General features: G+C 41.9%; 1 protein-coding gene across 2 annotated transcripts in view; it reads right to left on the bottom strand.

The window, feature by feature from the left end:
* CHRM2 (cholinergic receptor muscarinic 2) overlaps nucleotides 1-27,083 on the bottom strand; it is a 224,418-nt gene that overhangs the window by 26,549 nt on the left and 170,786 nt on the right. Inside the window, exon 2 of one of the 2 annotated variants that reach the window (XM_040438406.1) lies at nucleotides 14,934-15,061. The exons of the other annotated variant lie outside the window; for it this stretch is intronic. The gene's annotated coding sequence lies outside the window, so the exon portion shown is untranslated. The remainder of the gene's footprint in view (nucleotides 1-14,933; nucleotides 15,062-27,083) is intronic. 2 annotated transcript variants of the gene reach the window in all.

Genomic DNA, 27,083 nt, shown 5'->3' with positions numbered 1-27,083 from the left:
CACGTTCCGTTCTGCAGTGCAGAGAGAAGTTGGTTAATGCACAGCTAACAATATATTAACTTCTCTTTACAAGTGAATAGAAGTAAATACATTGCTAACTGCGTGTTACCTCATTGTTCTTCATAGTCCCCCGTGGTGAGAATCACAGTCTTCTCTTCCTCTTCCCATGCCTAAGAGTTGAGTAAAAACTTCTAGGATTGTGTGATCTACAGTGTAAGAACTGATGAGCATGCAGATGGGCAGAACAAAGATGAGTAGCTGGTTCTGAACAGATGAAGAAAACTTCATAAACAACTAATTATCACATATTTTGTTGTACTGTTGTTGAATTGACCCTATCTGAAATGGGAGTGGAAAGCTTGACTGGTGGAATGCTTGGTTCTCATAAGGCAACCTTCAATGGAATTTAAGATCGTGTTAATTTCTGTCCTATAAGAACTAAACTATATATGGTCCACTATGTGAGGGATCATTTTTTAAGGTCTGCACTGTAGTTCCTCTCAAGTTACTATACACCCTTAATAAACACAACTTACGAAACACAAAAATGAAAGGAAAGGCTAACAAGGGAAATCCTTCTGATCTAGGCTATTGTCTTGTGTCTACAACAGTCCTTGGCCTATCCATCAGTTAATGTGTAGTTATAACTTGAAACCTTAAAGACCTAGAAGATATTTGATGTAGTGGTTTGCTTCAGGCCACTTGAAGGTCTGAAACGTGTAAACTCTTACTTAACAGTGAAAACAGAGCAATTCAACTCAAAATTCACTCATAATCTGCACTACAAGCTGGGAAACCATATGTAAGATCAAGGTTCTCAACTACAATACAACACAGGTCTTCACTAATAATGTCAAGGAAGTAAGAGAGATTAACATGGGACAGCGACTCTGGTATAAACTACTAAATTACCTAGTAATGCCAAGGTTAATTGTCCCTTACTTCTAAAGCCTGTATTACACAGTGTGATTCTGCAGACGATTGTCAGGAAGAAACCATTCTTTCCTGGCAATCGCCTGCTCACGATTACATGCAAAGATCTCCTCCTCAGCATGGGGAGGAGCAATCGTTATGCCATCGCTCGTCCTCATGCTGTCTAGTTGTTTACCGGCAGAAGATCATAATTAAAAACCATGATCTGCTGCCAACAAATAAAGATTTTTAAACATGCTGAAAGATCCGATTGCGCCAAGAACGAGCATTTGCTTGTCTATTGGGTAATCGGCGGCAATATTAGGCTTCGTTCACATCACCATTTAGCCTTTCTATTCTCCTGCTCCGTTTAGGTAAATGGAGCAGGAGAACAGAAAGGCTGAACGGTGATGTGAACGAAGCCTTAGACTGCTGAACACATCAGGATGCTCGGGTAGTTTTACCGAGCACAATGGAAGACAATGGGAGAACCCAAGCATTAAACCAGGTACCCCCTGCTCTGAAGAGGAGAGGGTGTCTGGCTTACAGAAAAAGGTTACAATGGCAGCCTTGTGCATTATGAGACATTCAAAAACAGCTTGCATCTGACTGAGAGCCAGTAAGCCTCAAAGTTGCTTCATATCTGTTGGATGGCTTGGGTGAACCTGCGCATCTAGATCATTATCATTAAGGTGACAAAAAGTTTTCTGATTGTCCTAACATAATATTCAATAACCTTTCTATATAGTTGTGTCATGTAAACTCATTTGCATAAACATGGGCATATGGGAAAGACATGCAAATGAGCAGAATCTGCCTTGTTTTTCAGCTGAAAAAAACATTTGCATGGAAAATTTGCTATAAAAATTCGCGATTACAATATTCGCGATTTACACTACTCATGAACAACGCCATCTATTGGATTATTAGTCTTGTCATAAGACTATGAAACCAATAGATGGTGCTGTTCATGAGTCTTGAACAGCGCCATCTATTGGATTTATAGTCTTATGTTAAGACTATAGATCTAAAAGATAGCGCTGTTAATGAGTCATGAACAGCGCCATATATTGGATTCATAGTCTTGTCAAAAGACTATGAAACCAATAGATGGTGCTGTTCATGAGTCAGGAACAGCGCCATCTGTTGGATTCATAGTCTTATGAAAAGACTATGAAACCAATAACATATAAAGCATCGTCAATGCTTACATAAAGACGCACTACCATGAGACTACATGACAATAAATCCACATGAACTCTGAAATGAGACACTGTACACCTCCAGGAATACCTATAATAAAAATAAAACTTCCACATCACCTGTATAGAAGGGGGGAGGGTTAGGGGGGGGGGGGAATGTTTAGGGAAAGGATTATTGCACTGTTTATATGTGTTTTATCTTTGTTTCCACTGCACATATCTGTAAAAAAGGAATATGACCTGTAATTTGATCCAATATGTACCTTTGAATGTAAATGTGCAAATTATATCAAAACCTAATAAAATTTAGAAAAAAAAAAGACTATGAAACCAATAGATTGCACTGTTCATGAGTCATGAACAGCGCCATCTATTGGATTCATAGTCTTTTCATAAGACTATGAATCCAATAAATGGCCCTGTGTTTATGAGTAGTGTTGATCGCAAATATTTGAATTTTTCATGCAAATGGTGTTTCAGCAGAAACACAAGCAGATTCAGATAATTTGCATATGCCCACGATTATGCAAATGAGTTTACATGACAAAACTGTATAGAAAGGTTATTGAATATTATGTTAGGACAATCAGAAAACTTTTTGTCATCCTAATGATAATGATCTAGGTGCGCAGGTCCACCCCAGCCATCCAACAGTTATGAAGCAACTTTGAGGCTTACTGGCTCTCAGTCAGATTAAAGCTGGTTTGGAATGTCTCATAGTGCACAAGGCTGCCATTGTAAGGTGTGCTGACTGTATCTATCTCATGGATAGATTGTTGGCTTGCACATGCCCAGCTTTTGGCATATAGCTTTTGTGTGGTTGTTTATTGCATATCATAGGTAATGGGAGTCCAAGATGCATCCAGACATTCTTCCCATGCTGTTTTTTTTAACCTTTTTGGTGGTGTTTCCATCAATTTCTAACCTTTTTCTGTGAACCAGACATCCTCTCTTCTTCAGAGCAAGGAGTATTTGGTTTAATGCTCGGGTCTCCAATTGATTTTCATCGGGTTCAATTGTGCCGAGCATAGCGATGCTGGAGCCGAACTGCTGTTCGGCTGAGCATGCTCGCTCAACAGTACTAACGAACGTTCCTACGAATCGGGCAACTATAGGCCAGTAAGCCTGACATCAATAGTGGGGAAATTAATGGAAACCATACTTAAGGAGAGGATTGTGGAACATCTAAAATCCCATGGATTGAAAGATGAAAAACAGCATGGGTTTACTTCAGGGAGATCATGTCAAACTAATCTTATTGATTTTTTTGATTGGGTGACTAAAATAATAGATGGAGGAGGTGCAGTAGACATCGCTTATCTAGACTTTAGTAAAGCTTTTGATACTGTCCCACATAAAAGGTTTATCAATAAAGTGCAGTCTTTGGGCTTGGACTCCCATATTGTTGAATGGATTAGGCAGTGGCTGAGGGACAGGCAACAGAGGGTTGTAGTCAATGGAGTATATTCATACCAAGGTCTTGTTACCAGTGGGGTACCTCAGGGATCTGTTCTGGGACCCATATTGTTTAATATCTTTATCAGCGAAATTGCAGAAGGCCTCGATGGTAAGGTGTGTCTTTTTGCTGATGACACAAAGATTTGTAACAGGGTTGATGTTCCTGGAGGGATACACCAAATGGAAAAGGACTTAGGAAAACTAGAGGAATGGTCAAAAATCTGGCAACTAAAATGTAATGTTGATAAGTGCAAGATAATGCACCTGGGACGTAAAAACCCAAGAGCAGAATATAAAATCAGTGATACAGTCCTAACCTCAGTATCTGAGGAAAGGGATGTAGGGGTCATTATTTCAGAAGACTTAAAGGTAGGCAGACAATGTCATAGAGCAGCAGGAAATGCTAGCAGAATGCTTGGGTGTATAGGGAGAGGAATTACCAGTAGAAAGAGGGAGGTGCTCATGCCGCTCTACAGAGCACTAGTGAGACCTCATTTGGAGTATTGTGCTCAGTACTGGAGACCATATCTCCAGAAGGATATTGATACTTTGGAGAGAGTTCGGAGAAGAGCTACTAAACTAGTACATGGATTGCAGAATAAAACTTACCAGGAAAGATTAAAGGACCTTAACACGTATAGCTTGGAAGAAAGACGAGACAGAGGGGATATAATAGAAACTTTTAAATACGTAAAGGGAATCAACAAGGTAAAAGAGGAGAGAATATTTAAAAGAAGAAAAACTGCTACAAGAGGACATAGTTTTAAATTAGAGGGGAAAAGGTTTAAAAGTAATATCAGGAAGTATTACTTTACTGAGAGAGTAGTGGATGCATGGAATAGCCTTCCTGCAGAAGTGGTAGCTGAAAATACAGTGGAGGAGTTTAAGCATGCATGGGATAGGCATAAGGCCATCCTTCATATAAGATAGGGCCAAGGGCTATCCATAGTACTCAGTATATTGGGCAGACTAGATGGGCCAAATGGTTCTTATCTGCCGACACATTCTATGTTTCTATGTTTCTATGAATGCTGTTTAGAGATGAATGCCCGACAATTGCCTGGTATAATATAGGCTTAATGCTCAGGAGAGAATAGTCAGACATGTTTGAATTTGGTGCTTTGATTAGGATAGACCCTGGTGGCGTCTGACCTACTGTATCAACAGAAAAAAGGGGCCAATATGCTTGATGGAGTAGAGTATATGTCATTTCAAAAAACTTTTCACTTTCTGACTTTTTCTATGAGCTCATCTTTAGCTATAAACAAGAAACTTTGTTCTGCAGAGTTTTCCTGCCCCCTTGATTTAGTGATCTGTGGTGGTCTTGATACTCAGGTCCCTACCAATCAAAATTTTTGACACCTTTAAAGGTGTAGTGCCACATCCATACATGCAGTTTAGATCACAAATAATAGATACCTATGAATGAAGTAATACATTGTTCCTGCAGTCACCTACAGTCCAACTATCTGGATATTACAGAGCAGTAAATTGCAGAGTAGGGTGACAAGGGATTGGGGGAGGTGCAGGAGATAGAGAGGGATGTTTCTGTTACCATTATAACTGTGTGTACAACAGGATAAATGAAATCCCTCTCTCTAGGGAGCTGGTGGCCTCTCGCTTTCTCACATAGCGACTCCTTTTTAGCTGCTGCTCTCTGGCATGAATGATTTATAAGCCTGCTACTTCTGGATCTCACAGGGTTTCTGGTTTTTCAGTCATTGAGTATTTCTTGGGAGGATTGGAACCCAGAAGGACATTCTGTTTCATTTCACTTGTGCTGCATAAATGTGAAGTTGGTTTGAGGCGGCTGAGACTGAGTGGCAGGATAAGTGAGGCAGACCATGGCCGGGAGAGTTTTAGGCTACGGATACACTGTCAGTTTTTCATGGCCATTTTGCATTAGTGTGTGCATTCATCTTCTGCCCGTTTTGCATCAGTTTTTAACGACTATTAAAATTGCCCATTAAAAACGGATGAATTTCATAGACTTTTTAAAAAATCCCAATCCCTGCAATGCCCTCATTATATAAAATGCCCCCCACAGAGTGTCCTCAGTATATAATGCCCCTCTGTGGTGTCTCCTGGACATATAATGGCCCCCTTAGTGCCCCCAGTATCTATAATAGCCCCCATAGTGCCCCCAGTATATATAATAGCCTCATAGTGCCCTCTGTATATATGTCTTCATAGTGGCCATAATAATGCCCCCCATTAATGTCCAATAAGGCCCCCACACCACCCCTACCCCCAGTAGTGTCAACAAGATATATATATACAGTATATATATACAGTATTCACCCCCTTGACTTTTTTCGGATTTTGTGACATTACAGCCCTAAGTTCAATGTTTTAATAATCAGAATTTTATGTGATGGATCAGAACACAATAGTCTAAGTTGGTGAAGTGAAATGAGAAAAATATATAAATAAAACTATTGTTTAGAAATAGAAAACAGAAAATTGGCATGTGCGTATGTATTCACCCCCTTTGTTAGGAAGCCCATAAAAAGCTCTGGTGCAACCAATTACCTTCAGAAGTCTCATAATTAGTGAAATGATGTCCATCTGTGTGCAATCTAAGTGTCACATGACCTGTCATTACATAGACATACCTTTTTTGAAAGGCCCCAGAGGCTGCAACACCTAAGCAAGAGGCATCACTAACCAAACACTGCCATGAAGACCAAGGAACTCTCCAAACAAGTAAGGGAGAATGTTGTTAAGAAGTATAAGTCAGGGTTAGGTTATAAAAAAATATCCAAATCTTTGATGATCCCCAGGAGCACCATCAAATCTATCATAACCAAATGGAAAGAAGATGACACAACAGCAAACCTGACAAGAGATGGCCGCCCATCAAAACTCACGTACCGGGTAAGGAGGGCAATAATCAGAGAGGCAGCACAGAGACCTAAGGTAACCCTGGAGGAGCTGCAGAGTTCCAGAGAAGAGACTGGAGTATCTGTACATAGGACAACAATAAGCCGTACGCGCCATAAAGATGGGCTTTATGGCAGAGTGGCCAGAAGAAAGTCATTACTTTCAGCTAAATACAAAAAGGCATGTGGGAGACTCCCAAAATGTATGGAGGAAGGTGCTCTGGTCTGATGAGACTAAAATTGAACTTTTCGGCCATAAAAGAAAACGCTATGTCTGGCGCAAACCCAACACATCACATCACCCAAAGAACACCATCCCCACAGTGAAACATGGTGGTGGCAGCATCATGCTGTGGGGATGGGACTGGGAAACTGGTCAGAGTTGAGGGAAAGATGGATGGGCTAAATACAGGGATATTCTTGAGCAAAACCTGTACCACTCTGTGCGTGATTTGATGCTAGGACGGAGGTTCACCTTCCAGCAGGACAATGACCCCAAACACACTGCTAAAGCAACACTTCAGGGGTTTAAGGGGAAACATGTAAATGTGTTAGAATGACCTAGTCAAAGCCCAGATCTCAATCCAATAGAAAATCTGTGGTCAGACTTAAAGATTGCTGTTCACAAGCGCAAACCATCCAACTTGAAGGAGCTGGAGCAGTTTTGCAAGGAGGAATGGGCAATAATCCCAGTGGTAAGGTGTGGCAAGCTCATAGAGACTTATCCAAAGCGACTTGGAGCTGTGATTGCCGCAAAAGGTGGCTCTACAAAGTATTGACTTTAGGGGGGTGAATAGTTATGCACATTGACTTTTCCTGTTATTTTGTCCTATTCGTTTGCTACACAATAAAAAAAAAACATCATCAAAGTTGTGGGCATGTTCTGTAAATTAAATGATGCAAATCCTCAAACAATCCATGTGAATTCCAGGTTGTGAATACGAAAAAAGTCAAGGGGGGGGGGTGAATACTTTTGCAAGGCACTGTATATTTATATATATATATATATATATATATATACTCTCCTTATCCACTTGCACGCGCAGCATCATGACGTTGCAGTACATCATGCGAGCCTCCCTATGCATGCAAGTGGATGAGGCTTTTTAAAATATATATTATAGTCTCTGAATGGCCGTTAGACATTGCACTCCTGTCTAAATGTCCGTTAACACCGAGCCTATTGATTTTAGTGGGTCCGTATGGCTGTGAAAATAGCCAAAAATAGGACATGGCCATAAAATAAGGGTCATGTGATTAGTCCCATAAACTTTATTTGGCTCTGAAAATGGCTGTGTGACCGCCATTACAAAAATGGACACCACACGGCTGATTTTCATTGTTGTGTGTGCAGTGTCCCACTCAGTGATGGTCGTGGGCTCCTGTATAACTGCGGGCATATGTGTATAATGTATGGATGTATCAAGCTGTAATTCCTCATAGCAGGCTGTTCCAGTGTTATTGCATCTATTCACCCCTAGGTGGTGCTGGCACCACATATATATATATATATATATATATATATATAGAGCTGAGGGTTTGCTAATACTAAAGAAGAACAGAGAGGAAGTAGAACAGTAAAGGAGACGGTAGGAAGTTAATGGAGGTGTGGAACAGCACAAGTCCAGGATGTAGCTGCCACTTTAGCCCTTTGGCCCTGATCTAACTGAGGGAGTATAGGCAAATCTCTTTCAGCTACCTAGCACGGACCAAAGAGTCAATGTATGGATATACAGTAGAGCAAGTCTAGTGGAGGTAGAAGCAGCATTAGACTCCACAGCATCAGTGGTTGGGAGAAGCCTAAAAGCACCTGGACACAGCCGGACGACTAGGAGCAAGGTTGTCCATTACCACATGCCTCTGTGGACGTTGTGGATCAGAGTATATGAAGGCATCCTGTACAAAGAATGGAGCAGAGGTTTTTGCCTGCCGTTAGGGAGACCGCCCTGTGGTTTGCTAATTAAGAAGTTATTATATCCAGTACCTGAGTGCTAGAGTGTGGAAAGATCCTTTCCTGCCTATTGAAGGACAATCTTAAAGAGGACCTTTCACTAGAATAAAACATCTAAACTAAGCATACAGACATGGAGAGCGGCGCCCAGGGATCTCCCTGCACTTACTATTATCCCTGGGCGCCGCTCCGTTCTCCCGATATAGGCTCCAGTATCTTCATATTTTCGGCTCAACTGGGTGGAACCTGCCGGCGTCTCCTTCTCCCAGGCTGTAGCGCTGGCCAATCGTAGCACTCAGATCATAGCCTGAGAGGAAAAAAAACCTCTCAGGCTATGAGCTGAGCGCTGCGATTGGCCAGCGCTACAGCCTGGGAGAAGGAGACGCCGGCAGGCTCCTCCAAGTTGAACCGAACATATGAAGCTACCGGAGCCTATATCGGGAGAACGGAGCGGCGGGCAGCAGGGGCAACAGGCCTATCTTGAGCTAAACCATCAATATTAAAATCCTGCAATAGCCCTGAATTTATAATCTGGCAAGTAACATGAACAGCATTTCTAACATCAAATCACAAGATGCTTATATGTTTTAAGAGTCTGAAGTCCAAGGATTGAAGCATCCGGTGATAAATGCTGGGAGATTTTCTACATGATAAATTAATGTGCATTAAGAACACATTTGGGGTATTTTTTTTATTAATTTCCTCATATACCGGGTTCAGAGTTGTGTTTATAAACTACCACCAGCGATTATGTTGGACCATTAGGCTGGATTCAGTGGTGCATTAGGATGCTGCACAGGCTTGCACGGGTTTTACCATGAGTTATCACAGTTTCACGATGAAAACATTGGCTGGCAGGTTTTTACTGATGAAATGTGTTAAAAAAGCATTTTGCCAGCAATATAAATGGCTGAAGGCACACTGAGGAATACTGATTAGCAATGATCACCCTCTAGTGGTCAATATCAGTAACTGCAGCTGCCATAATATTTTCACTGCAGACTTATCAGACCAGGGATGCTCAACCTGCAGCCCTCCAGCTGTTGTAAAACTACAACTGTCATCATCCCCTGCTGTAGGCTGATAGCTGTAGACTGTCCAGGCATGCTGGGAGGTGTAGTTTTGCAACTGCTGGAGGGCCGCAGGTTGGGCATCCCTGTATCAGACTCTCATTCACACTGGGATCATGGTGTGTGTTATAACAGAAGCAATGACAAATATCATGTATCTGTAACACACCCTGATGAATTCCACTAACTGTGTTATTATGACCATCAATAAGTAACAAGAAGATAACTAAACTGGCCTGAATGCCAATACAAAGGTAGACCCAGATTTACAAATGTGTCTGCGCCTAGAATATGCTCAGTTTTGGCACAGTTTAGAGCAATTAAGGTATTTACACTTTTTCCATCTTGCTTGAAAGGGGGCGAAGCTTTACAATTAAGGGGTCAAAGTAAGCCAACTAATAGCTGGTACAGAGTCAGAGAAAAGTGTCTATCCCTGCACCACATTTACCATCCAGCCTGAGCCCCTGTGATAAATCCGATGCACCTCTAGACACCCGGTCTAAGCTTACACCATCTTTAGGATTAATAAATCTGGGACTTAGACCGGTTATCCCATGAATAATGTAAAAAATGAAAATTGGATATCATATAGTACAGGCATGCCCAACCTGTGGCCCTCCAGCAGTTTCAAAACTACAACTCCCAGCATGCCTGGATAGCCTAAAGCCATTAGGGCATGTTGGGAGTTGTAGTTTTGCAACAGCTGGAGGGCCACAGGTTGAGCATGCCTGATATAGTACATGAAAATCTCTCTAACGAAGCTAGAACCAGCCTGTACCTCACATGGATCCAGAAATCTCCACATTCATTGCTCAAGTAGCTCATCTAGATTTATTTCCAGCTGGCAACGCAGACGGCATGTTCTTCTTCAGGGGCGCGTCCTTTCTGCTGCAGCTGGTGGCAACTGAACGATGGAACTGAGCATGTACTTCCATCACAGTGAACTGGACAATGAATTTTGATAAAGAGCAAACAGCAGGTGGCGCTATACAGCTAGTTTTCATTGAATAACCCAGCAGCTATACTACATTTTTAATTACATGCAATTACAAAAGTATTTAGATCCAGGCACTGGTTTGAAAAATGTAGAATATTTTTTAGTGGGACAACCCGTTTAAGGAGCTAAATGTTACATTTGGCTATTTCTTCGTTATAAAGTTTGTTTAAAAAGAAATGGTTGCCACTGAAGCTCCAACAGAGGTTACCACCCAGCTTTCCCAGATTTCTGAGTGGAAATGTTATCTAGTTTTACAATTACAGGAAAGTGAGGAGGTATTGATCCTTGCCCAGGCACATTTCTGGTACAGGCATTACCTGAATATCTGTTATTATAGGTCACATTTCACACCCGCAGGTATAAATAAGGGGTCTTTCAGGATCGGAAAACATGGATGCTTGCTTGCAAAAACAGTGCCACCCCTGACCATGGGATATGGATGGCGTTGCAGCTCAGCTCCATTGAAGTGAATGGGGGTCATTTGAAATGATCACAACCAACCTATGGAGAGGTGTAGCATTGTTTTTGGGAAAAAGCAGCCATGTTTTTCTAAAACTGGACAGAAATGAGCAGAGAAATCCAATTTTAATATTTAAAAAAAAACAACACATTTTTGTGTTGTTTTTTTTTTTTTTACTTCATAGCTGCACTTCTCATGGGAATGCTGCTTTGGTCTGTGGCGTCTGTTAGTCTTGTATATCAGCACCGTGTATATATAATACATGTAATCGACTGGTGTCACTGTGGAATTCTGCTCAGACCCTGAAATAGATTTGCCCCATGTCTAACCTCTGAGTTACGCACCCTGCCTACTGTACATCACCCCCTAAACCAAGGTTTGTATAGAGTTTCCCCCCTTAAATATTGTGTCTGAGAGATCCACTCTCCTGGCCTGCGTAACTGTGAGCTCCTGAACCCAGTGTAAAGCCTATCAGCCATGTACTGTACCATGTATAATACTGGCATCTTCCTAGGCAGCAAACGGGTTTATAGTATGAGTACCAGCTCTGCATCTCCAATATGACCTTACATCTGTCTTTCCATTTAATCTACATAAAAGGTTTAGTACATAACATTACTTATCCTGTACTGATCCTATGTTACAGCCTGTATTATACTCCAGAGCTGCACTCTCTATTCTGCTGGTAGAGTCACTATGTATACATTACTTATCCTATACTGTTCCTGAGGTACATCCTGTATTATACTCCAGAGCTGCACTCACTATTCTGCTGGTGGAGTCACTGTGTACATACATTACTTATCCTATACTGATCCTGAGTTACATCCTGTATTATACTCCAGAGCTGCACTCACTATTCTGCTGGTGCAGTCACTGTGTACATTACATTACTTATCCTGTACTGTTTCTCAGTTACATCTTGTATTATACTGTAGAGCTGAACTCACTATTCTGCTGGTAGAGTCACTGTAAATATATATTATTTATCCTGTACTGATCGTGAGTTACATTCTGTATTATACTCTAGAGCAGTACTCACTGTTTTACTGATAGAGTCACTGTGTACATACATTTGCATTATATTCCAGAGCTGCACTCTCTCTTCTGCTGATGCAGTCACTGTGTACATACATTACATTACTTATCCTGTACTGATCCTGAGTTAAATTCTGTATTACTCTCCATAGGTGCACTCACTATTGATCCTGCCCAAGTTGCCTTCATAATTCTGCACAATTCAGAGCTAAAATCTCCCAGCATTATTTGCTTGTTCAATACCTGTGCAGAGTTTACTTGCATTCTGTGCCAGCTGATATAGGGAAAAGTACCTACCCCCCTCAGCTAAGCTGTTAGGCCCCTTTCACACGAGCGTGACGGATTAGCTCCGGATGCGATCAGTGAAACTCGCACTATTTTGCAAGCAAGTTCAGTCAGTTTTGTCTGCGATTGTGCTCAGTTGTTCAGATTTTTCCGCGCGGGTGCAATGCGTTTTGATGCGTTTTTCATTCGCGTGATAAAAAACTGAATGTTTACAAACAACATCTCTTAGCAACCATCAGTGAAAAACGCATCGCACCTGCACTTGCTTCCGGATGCAATGCCTTTCTCACTGAAGCCCCATTCACCACTTCTATGGGGCCAGGGCTGCGTGAAAAGAGCAGAATATAGAACATGCTGCGTTTTCACGCAACGCAGAACTGATGCGTGAAAAACAACGCTCATGTACACAGCCCCATTGAATTGAATGGGTCAGGATTCAGTGCGGGTGCTATGCTCGTGTGAAAGGGACCTTAGGAGTTTGATCTGACAACAGGCTTTTGGATTCTAATCACAACCAGCATAGCTGTGAATGCAGCTTTGGGACATAATCTGCCATTACGTCCTACAAATCTTGATAGTTAGGCTACTTTCACATTAGCGGCAGCCTTTTTCAGCATGCTGCTCTGGCGGGTGAACAGCCTACCGCTAGTGCACGCGTGCCGCTGAAAGTCTGCTCCAGCCCCATTCACTATAATGGGGGCGGGCCGGAGGTCTGGCCGCAGCACGGCAAACATGCCGGGAGGTGGCCGGAATAAAACTACTACATGTTGTGGTTTTATTCCGGCTGCCTCTCAGCATGTTTGCTGTGCTGTGGCCGGCCCTCCGGCCCTATTATAGTGAATGGGGCCGGAACGGAGTTCCGGTGGCACGCGTGCACTAGCGGCAGCACGGATCGCGCAGGCTGTTCACCCGCCGGAACAGCCTTCCGGAGAATGCTGCCAGTAATGTGAAAGTAGCCTTATCCTTGAGCATATTTCTTTCATTATTCCTTTACATCTTCCTCATTAAGAATAGTGAACTTCAACCTGTGGTTCTCTAGCTATTGCAACTACAACTCTCAGTGTGTCCTGGTAGGTGTATAGCGTGCACGTGACCTAGTGTTGGTCACGTGATCAGGATCTGCCGGGCCGGTTTGAGAGTGGCAATAAAGTTAGGGGAGCGTTTCTACTTCCAGGTTCTTCTTTGTATGCTGCTATTGCTCTATTGGCAATGTTCCTCCGTACTCCTTAAACGCATTTCGGGACTTCACTTGGTCCCTTCATCAGTGAAGGGACCAAGTGAAGTCCCGAAACGCGTTTAAGGAGTAAACATTGCCAATAGAGCAATAGCAGCATACAAAGAAGAACCTGGAAGTAGAAGCGCTCCCCTAACTTTATTGCCACTCTCAAACCGGCCCGGCAGATCCTGATCACATGACCAACACTAGCTCACGTGCACGCTATACACCTAACAAAAGACGTGCGCGCTTGGATACCACGTGGGACGCCGACAGCCGGAGAACAGAGCAGCAAGCAACATCTGGTTGGAGCACCGACGGAAGACATCACCGCGTGGTGGGTAAGTGATCTCTGAACCTAAGACAGTACGAGACGCCGTACCGAGGTCCAGAACACCAATTCCCCCATAGGTAGTTGTTCCTTTTTCCACAAGCATAAGTTCCACATCGTACATTGTACAGGATAGTGCTATTTTTTTCATCTATTTCATTTTTCCATTTTTCCTTTTTAGCGCTACCTTTATATCCACAAGCTAAAGTCCCACATGGGACCATATTGTGCATGATTATATTTTACAAGACTTTACAACACTTTCTTCCTTTTTACCGCAACCTATACATCCATCTATTTATAAAGGGACATAGACTGATCACAAACTGCTGGGAAAGGATATTATATCCACAGGAGCCCACCAGAAAAGACTAAACACATGATCATTAGTACCAATACTACATCTTATTGATTTTTTCATCCTGGAAAAGTATATTATTTTTCACCATTTCATTTCTATATAATTTATATATTTTTATCCTTATTTTTATGTCCTAATATTTTTCACCACTTTTTTTCCCACCACTCTATATACCATTTATCCTAATGGACTAGACACCACTAATTTTTTTCCCACGGATCCATCCTAAAAAAACTGGTACCAGCCACCCCTTATCTGGCACCCACAACAAGTGCCCAGATTCCCCCACTCACTCACCTATGCTCCAAAAATCCCTATCTTATTTGAATCTAGTATTTTAAATAAAACTACCATATTTAATCCCATTTATGAGTGTGCCTGCTATTTCTTTATTTTAAACTCTCTTTCTTTGACTGGGTGAGTCAAACCAGCAGTTCAGCACCTCAGCCATTCTATTGAGCAGTTGAGCCGCCTTATTTCTCTCTTTTTAAATATTCGTCTGAACAAACTTTAGTTCCCCTTCTCATAGAGCTAGAAGACATATGGTGACAAAGCAAGAAGGGTGCCTAAACTTAAAGGGGTTGTCCAGGATTAGAAAAAATCTTCTCATCAGTTGTTTGAGGCATTGCAGCTAAACTCCATGAAACTGAATGGAGCCTACCTGCAATATCGCGCAAAACCTCTAGACAGGTGTGGCGCTGTTTTAAAAGCTGACAACCATGTTACTCTAATCCTTTAAATCCCTTTAATACAGAACCATAGCTACATACTTCATAGGAGCAGTCCACAGTGCACTGATCCATCTGCTAAGCACTACAGACAGACTGCAGTTGGTAGCAGTGAAGATGTCTCTTGAGATTAAGTAGCGTGGCCCCATCTTCTGACAGTCATGCTTTACCTGGGGGAAAATGACACTTTGTGGCGAGTCATAGCTTTTAATGTATCATTGTATAATCATTCATAGGTCTGGACAGGAGGTTTTAGCAACAGCTTGTAATAGAGAACCTCAGGGGACAATACTCTCCACCCTCAGCTGAATATGAAATGTGTTTGGTCCCTGGTTATAAAGAATGAATAGTTAAAAATTCCCTGTATAGACATAGAGTTAAATCACAATAGTCTGCCTGCAGTCACCACTAGAGGGAGCTCAGGAGTTTATTGAATAATTTATACACTGACCTCTCTTAGTAAGCTCCCATGCACCACCTAGTGGTGGCCACAGGTAGTCAAAATTGTATGATTTAACTCTCAGTCTATGCAGGGTATATACAGTAGATTTCATAGAGGGAAGTCTCCCACTCCCACTCTCTTACGAAGCGATACTATAAATTACATTTAGCTGAGAACATTGTATCATAATTTTCTTGTTATCGCCAAAGAAAATTGGGATTTTCTATCTGACAACCCCATATAAAAGGCTGTGGCTGACAGTGCCTCCCTAGATATATTGAGCAACATTACACCTATTGTGCTATTCTTATTGATCCTAAGTCTCATCAAGCTCTAGTCACATACAAATTTGCATTTGTAATTTTACGAAAGAGCAGTGCAATAGAGGAACTCAGAAGCTAATCAGATCTCAGCCATCTGACAGTGAGGTGGAGGCAGATCACACTCTGTAACCATCAGAATTATAAATGCAGCTTTGGATGTGATTGGAGTACAAAATATGAAATAACTGACGACAAATGAAGAATTTACTAAATATTTCATTTATATGTAGATTCATACAATGCAATATCGGTAAAAATGGAAATACAGTTCAAATGATCACCTGAATTTACAAGGTACTGATTAAGGTAAGAAATGGTTGCTTCTGCTTGTAAATGACTAAAAATGACAGACTGTGAATAATGTCTTCACTGACTGAGCACTCAGGTTTGGTTTCAACAAGGTGATATCAAATGTATACAATACGTGTAAATGATGAAGTATTATGAGGACGCCTCGCTGTAACAAGGACTGTAAAATGATTTTCACATTCATTTGAAATTTTCAATGGTAGCCGACAAGGGTTGGAAAATTATAAATGTCCCCCCCGGCATGGAATCATAGGGGTTGATGATAGAAGCGGGGGGGGGGGGGGGGGGGGGGGGGGCTGGGGAATAGTAATTATGAAATCAAGTCAATGATTCGTGAGGCATGAAGGGGACCACTGAGGCCTGAAAAAGCTTCATTTAGCCATAGAAATACAAAGAAATGGCGAATGTGCTTTCATAATGTAAAACGGCTCCCATGCACATATCAAAGCAAGGCAGTCTTCCACATTGGAGGACCCAAGTGGCCATACATTAAATAGGCAACACATTGATTTAGATGGGAAAAGTGTAATGCTTCATCTCGCCTGTGATGGTGCTGCAGGGAAATTGAAAACTTGTTACTGAATTCCCTCACTGAATACAGCTAATCAGTGATGGTCAGTTCGCAGTGTTCGCCGTCCGGCTATGCACAAGTAAGCCCTTACCTGTGCCTGTGTCGGGAGCCGGTCTGAAATCAAATGCAGTCACCGGGAGCAGGCAGTTCCGAGAACAGCCCGATGAAGGCCCCCGGCGGCTGTTCTCAGAACTGCCTGCTCCCCGGTGACTGCATTTGATTTCAGACCGGCTCCCGGCACAGGCACAGGTAAGGGCTTACCTGTGCATCGCCGGACAGGTAAGTCTACCTTACTAAAGATGGCAGCCCGCATGTGTTCGCTGGCGAACACTGCGAACTGACCATCACTGCAGCTAATCACAATTGGGTTCCAGCAGCGAAATACACTATCTAGGGTTGCCTTCTTTCCCAACAGAAAATACCGGCCAAGTTTACAAGAGTGGCTTAACACAAAATAGGTTTTGGCACCAATGGTTTGACCATACTTGTTTTGCAGCATTTAAAAAATATAAAAAAATTATATAAAATGCAACCAAAATTATGGAAATTGAATGAGAATCAAATAACCACAAAGCCAGGAAATATACATCCCATAGGCCTCATGCACACGACAGTGTTTTTTCACTGTCAGTGATTTGGCTTCAGTGGTCCGTGTCCGATTTTGCTTCAGTTGTTTCTTTGTGTCTTCCTTTTTTTTTGTCTGACAGGGGGGAAAAAGGAAGGTTATTGAAAAGTGTAATTTTATTGCACCAAGGTCTTGTAGAAAATAACGGACACGGACGCGGACACGGATGACATACATCCGTTTTTTTTGACGGACCCATTGGCTTGAATGGGTCCGTCCTCCATTTTCCACTGACAAGAATAGGACAGGTTATATTTTCTTGACGGACTGGAATCACGGATCACGGACGCGGAGAAAAAAAAGGAGGACTATCAGTTTTTTTTCACAGCTCCATAGAAATGAATGGGACCTCCGCTAAACTGTGAAAAATGACGGAACGGACGCGGATGCACACAACGGTCGTGTGCATGAGGCCATACACTTATAGTATTTCAGTTCTGCCCCTAAACTGTGAAGCCCTATGCAGGAGCCCAGTTTGCCCTGCTTTGTCATAATGGTCTGTTGTGTAAAACTAATTGAAAATGATCATCACAGTCAGTGAGAAAAAATGTCTGTTCTGAATAACAGAACCTTTCTCCATCTGTCAGAAGTTTGTTAGTTTCCTCTCTAGTGAAGTGGTCTGAATATTTTACACTAAAGATTGCAAATGGATGGGAAAGGAAGAATGTAAAATGTGAACTTTATGTCACATATTCCATCAAAGATGCAGGCCAAAATAGCACAGCATGCTGCATGTTTTTGAATGCCTGGTTTTCTTATGGAAATCATATTGGATTATAGTCTGTCGCATTCCGTTCTGTCATTTGCTTCCGTTATTTTTATTGTTCTTCTACTATAGCTAAACAGAACAATGGAAATAAAACGCTGATGTGAACCCAGCCCTGTGGTTATGTAGAGTCAGGCTGCCGTGTAGTGGGATCTGCGTGTGGATCTGCTAATTGCCAGGCTGGTCTCTGCAGCCTGTCTGCACCAGTCCACCACTGCCCTCCCCTCTCCTCCTCCAGCTGGCTGAGATCACAGGGCTTCATCGACCTGGAATATCTCAGGCAGTATATCAGCTAGAGATATGTGTCAGGTCTTGTTTTAAAGCTAAAAATATAGAAAACAAGAAAGGGATTGTGGGTCCAGTCACAATACAGCCCAAGGCGTAAGACCTGCAGGTAATACCTCATACAGTATCTCTTTAGCGTCCAAAGAGAAAATTACCAGTGTAACGCCCTGCAAGGGGGCATTAACACTCTTTTTAACCCTCTACTACCCTTAATGATGTACCCTGTATCATCTTGTGTATTCATCCTTAGGTCATGCACAATGTGTAAATGTATTTATGATTCTGTAATTAATATGTAATGTGCCTGGTTCGCCAGCAGATGGCGGCACTTCTGGTAAAGCTGTGTTAGAATGGAACCCTTCTTCCATTCTATTTCCCTCTCTAGCGAAGGAGGAGTTAGTCAGTTAGAAGTTAGTTCAGAGTATCCCCTGTGAGGGGAAGGAGCAGGACCTCGTCGCTCCTAGACAATCCTGCAGGAGTGTGTTGAGAGCAGCCACTATAAGGGGAAGGCCATGTGTCAACCAGCAGAGCACTGTCTGCTCTGCTGGGCATAGAGGCCCAAGCTACAAGTATCAGAAGCCAGGAGAAAAGGTTCCCTGGACAAGATAGAGCACAAGAGAAAGATAGAGTCAGACAAAAAAAGAAGTTACAGCTGAAAGCAGTCTAGGAAAAGTTCCTGTTGAATCCAGCCAGCATAGCAGAGCTGAAAGAGTTCTTATGTAGCAGAGCTGAGAGTGTTTTCCTGCCAGAACCTCATGCCAAAGCTTGCTGGTAACCAAGATAAAGTTGTAAGATTGTTCCCTGGTGGAAGTTGATGCCAAGTAAAGCTGTTAACTACTTCAATACCAGGCTGGACTCAAGTTATTTCATTCTCATCCTTATCACCCATCAATTTAAATTGCATCACTGCGGACGACTGCGCCTGGGGTTCCAGGATATCCAGGTAGGAGCACCGTGACAAGTGCTAAAGCCACATCTAAGGGACACTATAGGAACCCTTACACCACTCTGGCATTCCACACTGGGTTCCACCACTACCATCTACTTAGGTGAACCTAGTTCCTCGATGTTGAAATGCAACTGGCGTCATGATAAACTTTTAATCCACATCTGAAACATCTTAAAGGGACCCCCTGGTTGATGTCACACCCAGTAGCGTGCTGCACCAGCAAATAATGGAGTTATCATCGGCCACCTGCTGGTAATACCAGCTAGGCCACTGGTGTACTGGTCAGATGGCAACCTTAGAAACATCATGTGATCAGCTTGTTGTCAAGAAAATCCTCTAACAAAATAAGCATACAAACCCTTAAACTCTTTTTTTTCTCAACAAGAGCAATGGCCGTGCTTGCACACTAAAGGAAAAAGTACCGGCCTATGTGATCTCCTATGGTCCCGGCCACCAGAGGGGCTGGCGCTTTTTTCTATAGTGTGCAAGCACGACCACCAATGCTGGATTGCAGGATGGTCATAACCATGGAAACGAGCAGTGTATAATGTGATGGAAAAATGAATCCAGCCAGCAAAGGCAGCAATATGGATAATAACATTACATTAGTAAGTGCCTTGTATTAACTTGTACTAAGTTGTTGAAAATCGCCATACCTGTTCAATGAAAGCAGGTGTTGGACGAAAGATCTTTCTGGAAACATTGTTCAAAGAAAGATCTTGAGGCCAAGAACGTTTTTTTTTTAACAAAAGATCTTTCATCAGTCTGTCGATTAAAATTTCAAACACAGGCAACTTCTTTTGAGAAGAAGCCGGCCTGTCATCGGTTGGCTAAAGAGATTGTTTATTGTTGAATTTCACCAAATTAATCATCATTTGGGGTGAAATAATTTTGACCAACTTCTGTCTAATGTGTATGACCACATTAAAGGACATCTGTCAGTAGATTTGTACCTATGACACTGGCTGACCTGTTACATGTTCACTTGGCAGCTGAAGGCATCTGTGTTGGTGCCATGTTCATATGTGCCCGCATTGCATTGAAAAATGAAGTTTTAATATACAGTACAGACCAAAAGTTTGGACACACCTTCTCATTCAAAGAGTTTTCTTTATTTTCATGACTATGAAAATTGTAGATTCACACTGAAGGCATCAAAACTATGAATTAACACATGTGGAATTATATACATAACAAACAAGTGTGAAACAACTGAAAATATGTCATATTCTAGGTTCCTCAAAGTAGCCACCTTTTGCTTTGATTACTGCTTTGCATACTCTTGGCATTCTCTTGATGAGCTTCAAGAGGTAGTCACCTGAAATGGTTTTCACTTCACAGGTGTGCCCTGTCAGGTTTAATAAGTGGGATTTCTTGCCTTATAAATGGGGTTGGGACCATCAGTGGCGTTGAGGAGAAGTCAGGTGGATACACAGCTGATAGTCCTACTGAATAGACTGTTAGAATTTGTATTATGGCAAGAAAAAAGCAGCTAAGTAAAGAAAAATGAGTGGCCATCATTACTTTAAGAAATGAAGGTCAGTCAGTCAGCCGAAAAATTGGGAAAACTTTAAAAGTAAGGGCTATTTGACCATGAAGGAGAGTGATGGGGTGCTGCGCCAGATGACCTGGCCTCCACAGTCACCGTACCTGAACTCAATCGAGATGGTTTGGTGTGAGCTGGACCGCAGAGTGAAGGCAAAAGGGCCCACAAGTGCTAAGCATCTCTGGGAACTCCTTCAAGACTGTTGGAAGACCATTTCAGGGGACTACCTCTTGAAGCTCATCAAGAGAATGCCAAGAGTGTGCAAAGCAGTAATCAAAGCAAAAGGTGGCTACTTTGAAGAACCTAGAATATGACATATTTTCAGTTGTTGATTCTAGTGAAAACAGGGCGGCACTACCTTCTTGAATTCGCGGTGCACGTGTCCGTGGAATGGCGTCCAGACAAACGTTTCAAAGAAGAAGACCGGCACTTCGCAGAAGTGCCGGTCTTCTTCTTTGAAATATTTTCAGTTGTTTCACACTTGTTTGTTATGTGTATAATTCCACATGTGTTAATTCATAGTTTTGATGCCTTCATAGTCATGAAAATAAAGAAAACTCTTTGAATGAGAAGGTGTGTCCAAACTTTTGGTCTGTACTGCATGTAAATGAGCCTCAAGGAGCAATGGGAGTGTTGCCATTGCACCTAGAAACTCTGCTACTGCTTCTCCCGCTGCACTTTGATTGACAGAGCCAGGCAGTGAAAACATTATCACCCCTGGCCCTGTCAAAGTATCACAATTTGAGTCACAATCCGACTTTTTAACAAGCCTTTGGACATGACAAGGGAAAATAGCCAGGCCAGATATCAATCCTCAGAGAGAAACACTTACACAAGGTGGTGCTAGCAAGATGGTTCTCCTCTATCAGGAGATATCTCTGCATATCATCTCAAGGCTAAAGTTAAAGTCCTCTTTTCTTCAATGTGTTTTTTTGTCTTCCATTAGGCCACAACTATGATCAGTGACTACAGTTCAGCTGCAGTGTATTGGAGTCAGGGATAGTCTGACGCTCACACCATGCTTCTGCTCTATACCCACTCCATGCTTTATACTGAAGCATTGCTTGTTCAGATATATTAAGGTAAATGAGCATGGGGAAAGGGAGAATCTATCTGAAATTACCCTTTGTGTTTACATTATCCTGCTTTTCGGGGGTGCTGCTAAATCTACTCTACTCTTTCACCATTGCAGTATGTCCTAGAATGCCTCTTGTATATGGGGTTTGGCAGTAATATTTGCAGATTGGTGAGGTTTCTGGAAGTCATACATTTCTGGATGTCATGATTGGATCAATACCATTGTTTCGATTACTGGATCCCCACTGGTCTTTATTCCTGGTCCCATCTAGACACCAGGAAATGCCCAGCGATGGCTGGTCTTAGCCATTGATTGGCCGATTGGGGGTTTCTTGGCATTTCCTGTGTGAAGAAAGATCCAGCGGGGACATAGTTTACTTTCCAAAATAATTAAAGTATGCCCCGCTGGACACCCCTTAAATACAGAGATTCTGTAGACATTATCACACAGGATAGGCTTAGATAGATATACCCACCAGCTTATCAGAAAGTATCACACAAAACAAATGGCTGTGTTGGAAAGGTCTTTTTACCTTCTATATTCTGTGTGAGATAACATACACAAATCCCCCAACCTCCATTGTGCTGAGAGCCAAATTCCTAAGTGGTTATCTGAGAGACATGCATGCTGCACATTGGACATCTTCAGGAGGAGGAGCTTATGGGGCATAAACCTGGTTTGCACACATCATTTATTGGCACTTCATTGAGGAACTTCATCCAGTTAGAATATTGATTGAAACACTATCCCTATCTCTTGTATGACCATGGGGTATTGGCCATGTACTATGACATGGCAACCGGAGTCCCACCCCATATTGTTTCTGTAGGCCACTGATGATTATTTACTCTTGCTACTCCGTATGTGATTTGTCTGTTTTGCCTTATATTTAATCACCCTTAGTAAATATATTTATTCACTTAGCCTGCATAAGCCTATTTATTCTCAAATCATTGAATTAACTTTATAAAAAAATGGTTTAGCAGACAGTATCACACATGGTAGGCTTAGATACACATATTAACAGATAGCATCACACATGATAAGTTAGGTACCCTGTTTAGAGGGCATTTTTAATTTTATATGGTAATAAATTGATAGTAACAATATTAATAAGGACAGTGAGTATCCTTCCCACAGGCAACATTTATGGCATATATCTGCAAGCTGGGTGTCCTTTAAAGAGGTTGTGTCACTTCAGCAAGTTGTATTTATCATGTAGAGAAAGTTAATACAAGCCACTTACTAATGTATTGTGATTGTCCATATTGTTTCCTTTGCTGGCTGGATTCACTTTTCCATTACATTATACACTGCTCGTTTCCATGGTTACAGACCACCCTCAAATCCATCAGTGGTGGCCGTGCTTGTACACTATAGGAAAAAGTGTCGGCCTCTCTAGTGGACGGTACCGTGGGAGCTCACATAGACTAATGCTTTTTCCTATAGTGTGCAAGCACCACCACTGATGGATTGCAGGGTGGTCGTAGCCATGCAAATGAGCAGTATATAATGTGAAGAAAAAAAAATAATCCAGCCAGCAAAGGAAGAAAAAAAGGATAATAACAATACATTAGTAAGTGCCTTGTATTAACTTTTTCTGCATAATAAACTCTATTTGCTGTAGTGACATAACCAATTTAACCCTTATTGCTTCTCTAAATTGGGGGAAATGGGATAGCCAGGATCAGTGATTCAGTCCTTAAAGTGGATGTCCCACGAAAAAATATTCTACAGTTTGCAAACCAGATCTGAATTATTTAGCATTTGCATGTAATTAAAAATTTAGTATAGCCAATGAGCTATTGAATAAAATGTACCTGGATAGCACCACCTGCTGTTTGTTTCTTTTTCTAATTTCTTTGTCCAGATCACTGAGATGGCCGGACATGCCCAGTTTCATCCTTCAGCTGTCTCTAGAGCTGTTTTAGCACAAAAGACACTCTCCTTGAGCTGCCAGATTGATAGAAAATCTAGCAGAGCAATTGGAGAAATGAATGGAGAGATCTCTGGATCCATGTGAGGTACAGGGCTGGTTTTAGCTTTATTAGAAAGAGATTGTCATGTCCTATATAATGTCTGATTTTCATCTTTTACATCAACCATGGCATAACCCTTTTAAAGTCTATGGTGAGTGACAAAAACCGATCACTGTTTCCATGACCCCCTTGGAAGCCTGAGGTACAGAAGATTCTGCCAAGGTTTCCATCACTCCCTAGATACTTCAGTGACTTCAGGTATATGGGTATTGGGGATCAATTCTTCTGCTCCCTGAGAAGACAGGTATTCCAATATGACAGCTCTCGGCCTCCGTTCCGTTTTTTTTGCGGATAGGATGGGGACCCATTCTTTTCAATGGGTCAGCAAAAAAATGCTGATAGTTCATCCGTTTGTGTTCCGCTTCCGTTGTCCGTGTTTCCCTTCAGCAAAAATAAATAGTGCATGTCCTACTTTTTTCACATTTGCGGACAAGGATAGGCATTTATTACAAGGGATCTGAGAAAAAAAAATGTATCCTCCAAAAAAACGGATGCCGTTTTTTTTTTTGCGGATGCACAATTTGCAGATGCATGAGGCCTAAAGAGGATGTCCACTATAGTCCCAATAATTTACAAGTACAGGAAAGACTGAAGCAGACAGGGAGCAGGAAGAAATAAGCAGGACTTCAGAAGACACTACTTCCACCGCTAAGCGGATGATAGACTGCATATATTATTATTGGTTTACTGTGACAACTTGTAACAGCAAATGACATGTGATCTGCCAGATACTGCACTCCCACACTCACACTTGTGCATATGGCAGATATTAATACAAGCTGGGGGCACTTTACATAACCGTAATGCATTCAGGACAGCAATAATAACAGCGTCCTCCTCACTGCATTTTAAGATATTTCATATTCTTCTGATTTGATGAAAAATCTGATCACTTCAGCTGAGACATGGCATCATAGCAGTCTATGTAAATTACACTCAAAGGTTTAGGCCACGCTCCATATAACCACTGCACCTCCATTAACAGCACCATCACAGTGACCCTTTAAGAGAAAGTTGTGTTGAATGCCACTATAATGTACTATATTTTATTGGATGGGTTTAGGTTGTTATTTGGGAATTAGACGTGCTGATGGGCACTAGAAGCTTGAGGGCTGTGAGGACCCTACGATGCTAATGTGGACAGAGTAATCAGTGTTTAAAAGGGACTTCCTGGGCATAGGACTACTGTGGTCACTGACAAGTACAGACTGTAGACGGACCGGATATAGAAAAGTGACGCAGCGAGTGATTGGGTCTCCCCACAAACATAGAGTGAAAGTGTCTCAGTAGTGGGTGGCATTGCAGGGAGCCTTCCCGTAACAGTGCTAGAGGCTGCTGTGGACCCAGGACCAAGAGACCATGTAGACCTGCGGAGAGGCCATACAGGACAAATGAAGAAATACCTTTGTATCAGGGAAGACTTACAGACTGTTAAAGAGAATTCCCCCCTGATTTGTGGAGATTGCAGGTCTAATTCAGACATCTGTAGATCAATTCCATTTAGTTAGATGTGTGGTTAGCACGGAGAGTCTGCCAGCATCATGCAGGGGTTGTGTTTGCAGAGGCGCTCCCTGCATTTCACCGCAGTGCCGGACGTAACTGGCTCTTCAACCATCCTTAATCAATCCTAAACGACATCACAGGTCCTGTAATCTAGTAAAGGAACTACACTGAGCATGGTGTAGTTCCTAGATTAGTTCTGAGTATCTGCCAGGACTTGTGATGACATCATCATCACAGGTCCTGTAGAACTGTAGGATGAGCTCTCTATGGAGTGGGTCTTCCTCCTTTCTCCTCATTTGTACCCTATTCCTTATGTTTTACTCATATCTCACTCATATATATAGTCCTGCAGACAGTTACAACCACTATTACCTCATACAATAAATATTATATCCAGCAGTGTACTGATATGTGAGGTACAAGGTATAATAGATGCAGTTTGTACAGATATATATAATATACAGCAATGTACTGATATGTAAGGTACGAGGTATAATAGATGCAGTGTGTACAGATATATATTATATACAGCCGTGTACTGATATGTAAGGTACGAGGTATAATAGATGCAGTGTGTACAGATATATATTATATACAGCCGTGTACTGATATGTAAGGTACGAGGTATAATAGATGCAGTGTGTACAGATATATATTATATACAGCCGTGTACTGATATGTAAGGTACGAGGTATAATAGATGTAGTGTGTACAGATATATATTATATACAGCAGCGTACTGATATGTGAGGTACAAGGTATATTAGATGCAGTGTGTACAGGTATATAGTATATCCAGCAGTGTACTGATATGTGAGGTACGAGGTATAATAGATGCAGTGTGTACAGATATATATTATATACAGCCGTGTACTGATATGTAAGGTACGAGTTATAATAGATGTAGTGTGTACAGATATATATTATATACAGCAGCGTACTGATATGTGAGGTACAAGGTATAATAGATGCTGTGTGTACAGATATATATTATATACAGCAGCGTACTGATATGTGAGGTACAAGGTATAATAGATGCAGTGTGTACAGGTATATAGTATATCCAGCAGTGTACTGATATGTGAGGTACGAGGTATAATTTAAACCTCATACCCTCACATATCAGAAACGGGTAGTAGGAGGGGCTATGAATGGGGCATGGGGGCCCAATTTAGATTCTTGCTAAGGGGGCCAATGATTTCTGTGTATGCCCCTGACTGCAGCATCTCATTTTCCAATACAAGTCAAAGGTTTCTGAGATATGACCAGGCACTTTCAAAGCTGTGATGACTGCACCTGATTGACTGCACATAAGACAAGTTCTGCTTCTTGCGGCTGCTGACTGCATGAGATATACAGCATCGTTGAGTAGCCGCTTGCTGAATATGTTTTACCAAAGGTGTTATTATTTGAAGTTAATCAGAATGCTAAAAAAAACTGGAAAATTCACAGTTCAAACAACAGTGGCAGACAAAAAACATACCCTAACCTAAATGCATGATTATACATGCGGTTACCGACAACTCCGTGTGGCCGTAACCTAACTTGGGAGTATCTGCAAATGTTTGGTTTGTAATTCAATGTTATGTAATGTGTGAAACGTTATGTCATGTTAAAGAGGTTGTCAGGGCTTTTTCTATTGATGACCTAACCTCAAGATAGGTCATCAATATCAGATTGGCGGGGGTCCGACAACCGGCACCCCTGATGATCAGCTGTACGAGGAGTCGGCGCTCGCAGTTCACATGTCCCGTCT

This window comes from Bufo bufo, chromosome 1 (genome assembly GCF_905171765.1).
Source record: "Bufo bufo chromosome 1, aBufBuf1.1, whole genome shotgun sequence".
NCBI classification, from domain to species: domain Eukaryota; kingdom Metazoa; phylum Chordata; class Amphibia; order Anura; family Bufonidae; genus Bufo; species Bufo bufo.
Note: the sequence above shows the minus strand (reverse complement) of the source record. Positions and strands in the feature narration are given on the sequence as shown.